Genomic DNA, 9,173 nt, shown 5'->3' with positions numbered 1-9,173 from the left:
ATCACATGCTTAAATTAAATTATATGAATTTATATAGGATTTAGTCTTGATAAATAGGTTTGTAAAAACTTAGGAGTTATTTTCATGACTTGATTTTTTTTTCTTCAACAAAATCTTTTTTTTAAGGATCTTTTAAAAAGTTAATTATTATATGTAATAGCTTAGGTAAAACATTATTCCAATGAGTCTATTTTTGCATTCTTAATAATAAAATTTTGCTATTATCTATTAATTTATATCTAAATTAATGAATAAAGGCTTAATTATTCAAATCCATGTTGCAAGTAAGTTTTTGGAATTTTATAATCTATATAGTAGCTAATTGTAATCTTTTATTATAGATATACATAGGTATTCTGTTAAATACCTATAAAATTAAATAAAAGTAGAAAAAAAATTGTAATATCTTTTAGAGAAGCTTTTTAGAAACTTTACAGATACTGCTTTGACTTTACATGTATTTGTAGTTGATTGATAGGTTAGAAACTTAATCAACAAGTTAATCACGTGTTGGTAGCTTGTAGAATAAGCTAACTATGTGGTGCACATGTAAAAAACTTATCTTGCAAGTTAATATACATGTCTTACAAAGTCAACATATTTTGGAGGTCCTATAGGACATCACTATATTGCTCCTAATTAAGAGTATATATGGAGGCAAGAGTGAAGCCTTCTTTACTCTTGTCAATACCTTTTTAGTTATTCTAGTTTCAAGACTTTTTAGTCTATTTATTTTTGGCAATAGCCATTCTAATTCAATATTATATCACCTTAGATGACATTCTAGTTCTTTTCAGTGATACAAGAGTATGTTGAAATTTTTCTTTTTTTAAAATTTTATATTCTTGACAATTTAACAAGAGTGCTAACTTAGTATTTTTGTCTTGTTTTAGAAGTGAGTAAATTATCTCACTTCTATTATTGTATTTTGAAGAATGCAGACTATCCACCTTTAAATATTTTTTTTATTTTTATTTTCTAATATCGATCATTTTCTTAGAAAGAATAGATTATCACTCTTTGTGGAAATTTTTATTTGATATTAGAGGTTGTGGATTATCCTCTTCTAATTTTTTGAATTTGTTTGAGTTGTCTATGAAAAAAATATTATAGATGTTACTCTCAGTAAAGGTGAGAATAGATCTGCAACTATTGTAAATCTTCATGAGCTTGTTAACACTCTAAGAGTAGAAATTTCACGTATTTTTAGCGTGAATTATGGAGGTCCTATATCTATGCCTATGGAAGAAGTTCAGAATCTATAGTAAGAAGTTGTGCAATTAAATGAAGCAAGTAGATCAATCTCGCAACCAAATCCAGAGAATTTTGTTTTTATAAGTATGATGGTGACAAGAATAATTATGCTTGAGAAGTTTGATGGAACAAGATTAAAATTTTGAGGATTTTTGCAACAAATCAAGCTCTATTTAAGATTATATTTCTTCCAATATCCCAATGGAATTACTCGAGTTGGATTCATAGGCATACTTTCATTAAAAAATCCTCTTTTTTAGTTTATACTTTTAATAGAAAAAGATTTGCAGTACCTTTATGATTTGAATTCATTCCTAGAAATATTTAGAGCCACATTCAAAGAAAGTGATTGAAAAAGAATAGCAGAGACTAAGTTCATATCTTTACGACAATGATCACGGTATTGAGATAGAGAGAGTTTGCCTCAAGAAAGCACTAAGCTCTTAGCTGCCACTAATTACTCAATGAAATCTTGAGATAACAAAGACCAAGTTTGTATATATATATATATATATATATATATATAGATATAGATAACACTTTTAGATACTATAACACCAAATGTATAAGTCTTAAGTTCTCAAAAACATCCAAAATATGATAAAACTCTAAATCCTTAAATATCCTTATAGAGTATTATTCCCGAATTTCAAAAATTCACATCTTCCAATCGAACTGTTCAAATACACTCAAATTTTACATGAAGTACTAATATACTTCGAACAACTACTACAACAAATTTAAATTGCAAATTTATCGCAGATCTTAAGATATCACCAAAACTCTAATAGTAGCTTCAAATCCTAGTTTTTATACATCCATGTGCAATTATCTTTATATCTCACAAACTAAGTACTCAAATTCCACAAAATTTGTATATATAGCTTTTTAATATAATAATCTATATTTTCCAAAAGGTTTGAGCTAAAAATTCGTCCAAAAATTCAAGATATGGCTCCAACCATTACTATGAACAAAATCACTTACTTACTGCCTTTGATTTGGATGCATTGATTTTAACCTTCTATAACTTCTTCATCCAAATTTTAAATTCATCAAATAATATATAAAAAATATATTCAAAGAAGTGTTCTCTCCAATCTTAGTCATTGATCTTTTATTGCTCTCTATAAAATATGCTATATTCCAAAGAGTGACAGTAGGTATGAAATTGATACCTTAACTTTGAGCGCCAATAACTCCTTCATAAAAGATCCAAATCATACAAAATTTGTACCCTATCTATATCCAAAAATATTTTAACTTGTTGATCCTAGCCTCTAAAGCTTGAATGATTTCAAAAATAAAACCCTAATCCCTAATAAGGCCTCAAATAGCCTCCTTGAAGCCCATTAGGCATGGCCTTCGACCAATAGGAATAAAAATCTCCATTCTTTGCTTTCATGCACCTATGTCTTACTTTCATTCCTCCCAATAAGCCTCCTACTAGTTAAGATTTTTATCTTTAGGCTCTAATCTCCTTTCAAGGCTTCATACTAAACATTTAGGTCCTATAATTTTTTTAAATGATATAATCAAAAAAGTTAAAATTCAAAATAAAGTTTCTTAAATCCACTCTCTTTAAATTAATCTATTAATTATTTTAACATATACCAAGACTTGTAAATATATTATATATTCTAATTAATTTTTACATACTATAAGCAATTACAATACAACAACGATTAGCCACCATATATGCTGCTGAATTCCAAAACCTAGCTTGCAATGTAGACTAAAATGACAAAGCCCTTATGAATCAATTTTGACATAGATCTAAGAATAATGACATAAATTTGTTACTGACAATTCCAAAGACAAAATCTTTGGAATAATTTATTGCTCAAGCCAATGTATGTAACAATCAATTATTTAAAAGATATCATGAACAAAGATTTGGCTAAAGAGAAACAAATTAAATATTGTCAGCAGCTCTCAAGTTTTCAAAAATATATTCATCAAGATTAGAACCAATGCAAATTAATACAATATATTTTAAATCCTTTTTTAGAGTAAGAAAAGACTAAATGACATCAAGAGGGCTTATGCTTATATTATGGAGAAGCTAAATACACTCTTCAACATTATCCAAAGAAACAACATAATTACAAAATGAGACGCATGATTGCTATGATTGTCATTTTATTTATTCTACAATTCTTTTTAGAATAAACCTATATAAGAGAATTCGAACACAGGGAAAGACTAAGTACATGAGTTTTACTTGTTAGGGTTACACAATTAACCATATTTCAAACCACTAAAATACCAAAAAATATTACAATGCTTTCTCCTAGTAACAATACTCCTTCATTAACTAATAACACTGTGCAACCCTGCACTCTCAAAAGACCACTCAAAATACATAATTTCCATCCAACACTAGAATTAACAGACTTCACTCCAACTAATTTGAATTCACATAATTTCTATAATCACCAACTTCTTCTAATCAAAACACTCATAGCTTTCAATAAAAAACAATTACAATCTTCATATAATTCAATCATTCAATATTTTAATTACAAAATGAATGACTTATAAATCAATCTTTGATTTATTCCATAGACTTACTTTTGAGTATTCAAAAACTATCCATTCTTCTTCAACAACAAATAAAAATAAAAAAGTAGCATCAAGCTTAACCCCGGTTCATGACTATCACAGTTTGGCACCTAGACTAACTTCTACAAGTCCTATATACTTACTTTCTATTACAAATTCTAACCGTAATCTTGTAATTAATCACTTTTAATAACTAAGTTAACAATTTGTCCTCCTGAACTGACTATTCTATAAACTATTAGTCTATTTTACTAATATCTTATAGAAACATTGTCGTTTTATGTGTTGTCTTGCTCAAGAATGCACTGGACACTTAGTTGTAGAGGATGAGATTATGTTTCACAAGTAGGCAAGAAACCCTTATAGGTTTTATCCATGCGAGAAGAATATAATCTGAATTTCAATTCAAAGATGCTTAAAACACTCTTCTTAGTAGTCTTAACCATACATAAATCTCAATTATTTTATTACTTTCATATTTAAGTAATTTAGATTTTTTTCTTGTAAATCTCAATCCTAATCAGTGAGCTTTAACAAGCTGTAACATCCAATCCGACCGTCCACTTGATGTTGAATTTTTCATAAAATTTTTAATGCAAGCCTTCTAAATGCTCAAGAATTTTAAGCCCAATCCAACTTAAAGATTGTGTGAAAACCTCTAAAAACTGCACCAATGTCACTCGGCCGCCAACTTGAAAAGTGAAGTAAATATCCCAGGAATGATTTCTCCTTCTCCAACTATTAACTTTGTTTCAAAATTAGTTTGTAGCTTGATCTTTAAGTCTTCCAACACCATGCCAAATTTCACCTTAATCCAATTGATAGATCTTCAAATATCATAGAAATGCTATCCAACCTCAAACTGCCACCTTTTGAAATCCTCTTGTGCTAAAAACTAGATATCTCTAAACCAGGCCGTTAGATTATTACAAAATTTTGTACACACTTAGCACACCTAATAATCCAAATAATATCAAACTTTTAACCGTAGATGTCATGCCAAATGTATGAGCTAGCCAAAATTACTAGCCTAAATTATATTATATAAAACCCAAATCACTAGTACAAACCCTGACTTTGAAGAACAATTGCTAAGTCCCTTAAAACCTATTCAAAACAATTTTTAAGTCTTTGAAATGAAATTCAAGCTAGCTCTCAAATCCTGACCTCCAATCTTCGAACAAAATCCTATTTTGCCCTAAGCCGTCATTTTTGTGGCTAGAGATCTGATTTCGACCCTGTCTCACAGACAATCAATCCCTGAGTATCAATCTATCCTATCCTAAGGAATATTTAGCCCAATCTTACTCTCAACTTAACCCTAGTACCAACTATACTATTTATTTACCTCTTCTAACCTGATTTCAATAATTTATGGTCTTTCTAAGCTAGTAAAAGAGTCTTAACAACCTACAAGGTAAAATGACTAAGCTTCAACCTACTAATTATTAAGATAAGAAAATAACCTAAGATGCTTTTATAAAAACCATGTTTAGATATCTAAAACTATCATTAAACTAAGATAATTAGATATTAACTAAAAATTCAATTTTGATTATAATTTCATTATATAGTCATATTACATCACGACAACATACTAATATCTATTCTATATAGTCCCACTTCTATCTGTGTAGCATCCTTGCAAATACACAATTGTTACCTATCTAAAAACTACTTAACAAAATTCTACAAAGTTACTATTTCCTCTGGCCCACTCATTTGATCATTTGCTGCATTATCTAATATGGATTCCACCAATTCTAGTTCTAAATTCAAATCTTCCTTGTCTTCCAATCCATCCATCGACTCCTTCCTCAACTAGTTTGAGAGATCTTCATTATATTCTTCCAATTCAGGGACTTGAGCCTCGGATTTCAAGATCTGGGCATCACGGAGTTCCAACTGATACTGCTACTGATTCATCTATTCTAGAACATCTTCAATTGACGCTTGTGTCTGACTCATTACAGTTAATTTTTGCATCAATTTTGCTACCTCAGCTTATAAAACTTTGATTTTGGCCCTCAACTTCTCTGTTTTGCATCAAGATTGGTCACTCAATGCTGCTTTCTCTTTCATCGATAACTCTGCCTTGTCGCCTTCCACTTGCAATAGGCATTTGAGTTTCTCCTCTTTCAAACCTCATGTCTTGCAATTCTGGATCAAATTGTCTCGTTGTCCTTCCAAAATCAATAAGATGTATTCTTTTTCTTTCATCCAAGATTCATATTAGTGAATCAATTTCTGCTCCAATAACAGCTTCGATTTCCCAATTTCATTCATAATCCGTTCTTACTCTTTAATTCTTTGATTTTGCTCTAATATCACTTTCTTGCTGTTCTCTAAATCCCGTTTGCTATTGCCCTCTACATCCAATGCTCGCACCATATAATGTATTTATAAAATGTGCTTCAATAAAATATTCTTAAGAAATATTCTTTTGGGTAATCGACCTTGTGGAAATGCCAACTGATTAATATTCATCAAAATTGAGGTTTTTTTTCTCCTCTTCCATTGTGAAATAAATTGAAACCCATTTTGATTCAATAACTGGAATGACTCCTTGTGCCATTGTACAACTTGACTCCCCAATTTTATATATTACATCTGCTGTATTGACATTTTGTGCCAACAAATTTTGTTTACTCTATAGAGGTACTGGCATTGGTACAGGACTTTCTTCTACTAGCAATGTTTGACGCAATGTGTGCATGATTACAATATATATATAATTGGAATAAAATAAATATGTGAACTTTCTCAATTTCCACTTGGCTCCTATTTCTACATAAATACAAGTAGCTACGTAAACTGCCTAATTAAATACCATCCCTTCAAGTGCTCATATTGCTGTATATAATAACCGTTTGGATATATATGTGGGGTGTCGATTCAATCCTAACCTCCTCTCTACAAAACTGAACCATTTCACAAGTTCTGATAAATTTGCCTCAGCACTCTGCTAACCTTGGCTCTTCTCAAAGGTCGACATACCTCCTTTGAAATATCTTCCTAGATTGAAGTCGCTTGAGTCATCACCCTCTACCAAAATCTCTCCAATGGAAAGAAATAGCATCTTTTCCAAGATTGTTCCATCAATCCCGATAATTTAGCTTTGTACAACACTTGATCCATCTTCTGGGTCGTAATTTGTGATATATTCCTCCACTAATGACACATTAATTGATAGTAAGCAATTTGACTGGTATAAAAAGTAGAACAACTATGCATTCTAAAAGTCTCTTATTCTTTCACGGCGTCCAGTACATATCTAACTTCATCGGCTCCATATTGGTAATGATTATGACAAAAGATGGTTTTGATGCACATTTAGCTCTTACATTTTGGCCACTGTCCTCTTTATCTGTAGCTCACTTTGCACTTTCAATTGCTATGACGTTCCCTCTCTCAAACTCTTAATTGGAAATACTACTCTCAAATACACAAGAAATACAAGAAATGGCAATCTCAAAAAAAAAACAATCCATAACAACACCACAGAATGACCTCTAATTGGTGCCCCACTCCTATTCTTTTACTATCTGGTGATAATGACAACATGTTACTCATACTATCTATTTCTCACCTTCGTCCTATCTGATACATTAATAATTATTAACTGTCATTTTAGCCGCCTCTATATCTTAACGCACTTATACCATATCTAGGTCTATCCTGAGTTCATTCGAAGTCACCTCCCCAAAAAAATGAAAATCCGTCCAATAGTATAATTACATTCGACAGCCACGAATTACCAACTAGTATAATAGATAGGATGATCTAGACTTTGGTCATCCTTCTGACTTAGCACCAATCCAATAGTCACATTAGGTGCATCAATGTACACATGGAAATGCTCCGTCCAATGAGGTGCCACCAATATTGGAAAAGAGACCAATTTTAACTTTAATGCCTCAAAGGCCATGGTACACTCCATGGTCCAGAGAGGACTAGTCCCATTTGATGGAGGTTCTTTCAATAAGTTTTTTAAAGGTTGACAAATAACTGCAAACAAAGGAATAAAGCGGCAATAATAACTGACATGGCCAACAAACCCTCCAACATCAGAGTCCGTCTCTTGTGTGGGCAAGTTCATTATATACTATACTTTATCAAGATTTGTAGCAATACCACGGCTAGAGACAATATGTCCCAATAATTTTTTGGATGGAAAACCAAATTGACACTTATTCGAGTTCAACAATATTCCAAACTTAACACACTGAGCCAAACAATTGCCTAAATAATTTAGATGATCATAATTTATACTGAATTCACAAAAGTCATCTAAAAAGATCTCCATAAACATCCAAAGATAGTCTTGGAAGGCTTGAGTCATCACTCTCTGAAACATGGTTGGAACATTGCATAATCCAAAAGACATCACGTGATAAGTAAATGTGCCCAATCCGTAATAAAGGTTGTCTTGAGTTGATCGTTTGGTATAATTTAAACTTGATTATATCCAAAAAAATCCATCGAGGAATGAATAATATTTATGACCAACTACGGCATCCAATATACTATCTATGAAAGATAATGGAAAGTAATCTTTTTTGGTGGCCCAATTAAGTTTCCAAAAATCTTGACAAATTTAGATTTTCTCATTCTATTTTGGCACCATCACAATTTAAGATTTATGATTTAAAGCTTTGGATTGATGCTGACCTCTCATTAAAATAAAAACTTTGAAAGTTTTGGAATGCTTGATTTTGTCGATTAGATCAATTTCCATTCCATCCAAACATATTTTTCGTTTGAACTTGATTCACTTCCCATTGAGTTTGTGGGATCATGATTTGATTACTGAATTATTGTTGCCTTTGCCAATTCCAACAATTAGCTATTAAGTACTTTCGTTTGTAAAATGTACATTGACCCATCATTTGTGAGGGTGAAGGACATTCTATTATCAAATGATCATGGCCCCTACAATTATTGTACCATACATTGGTCCTATTATTGGTATGCTTGTGCCTCTTCTCCTTATCCTTAGCCATATTAACCACCATTTCTTCCATTTTCTTCATCAAGTTCAATAAGAAGGTTTCATTGGAATCTTTTTGGGGCTGGTATTAATGGTAACTCTGTCGTAATTAATGCTTATTGTTGATACAAAAAATATGGAGCATACGATGTTATCATGTTTGGTGGTATAGCTTGCAATGGGATGATATTAATTCGCCTCTGAATATTGATACTAGAATTGGCTATTGTTTCTAACATCCATGGATAACTATCCACTAATCCGTTCCAAGTCAAATTTTGATAGCTGCCTTGAATTGGAATCATCATGGCACCCGTAGTTAAAAACTGATCATAATAGCATTCTTCCCAAATCTTGGCTCTAT

Source organism: Physcomitrium patens, chromosome 9 (genome assembly GCF_059467195.1).
Source record: "Physcomitrium patens ecotype Gransden chromosome 9, ASM5946719v1, whole genome shotgun sequence".
NCBI classification, from domain to species: domain Eukaryota; kingdom Viridiplantae; phylum Streptophyta; class Bryopsida; order Funariales; family Funariaceae; genus Physcomitrium; species Physcomitrium patens.
Note: the sequence above shows the minus strand (reverse complement) of the source record.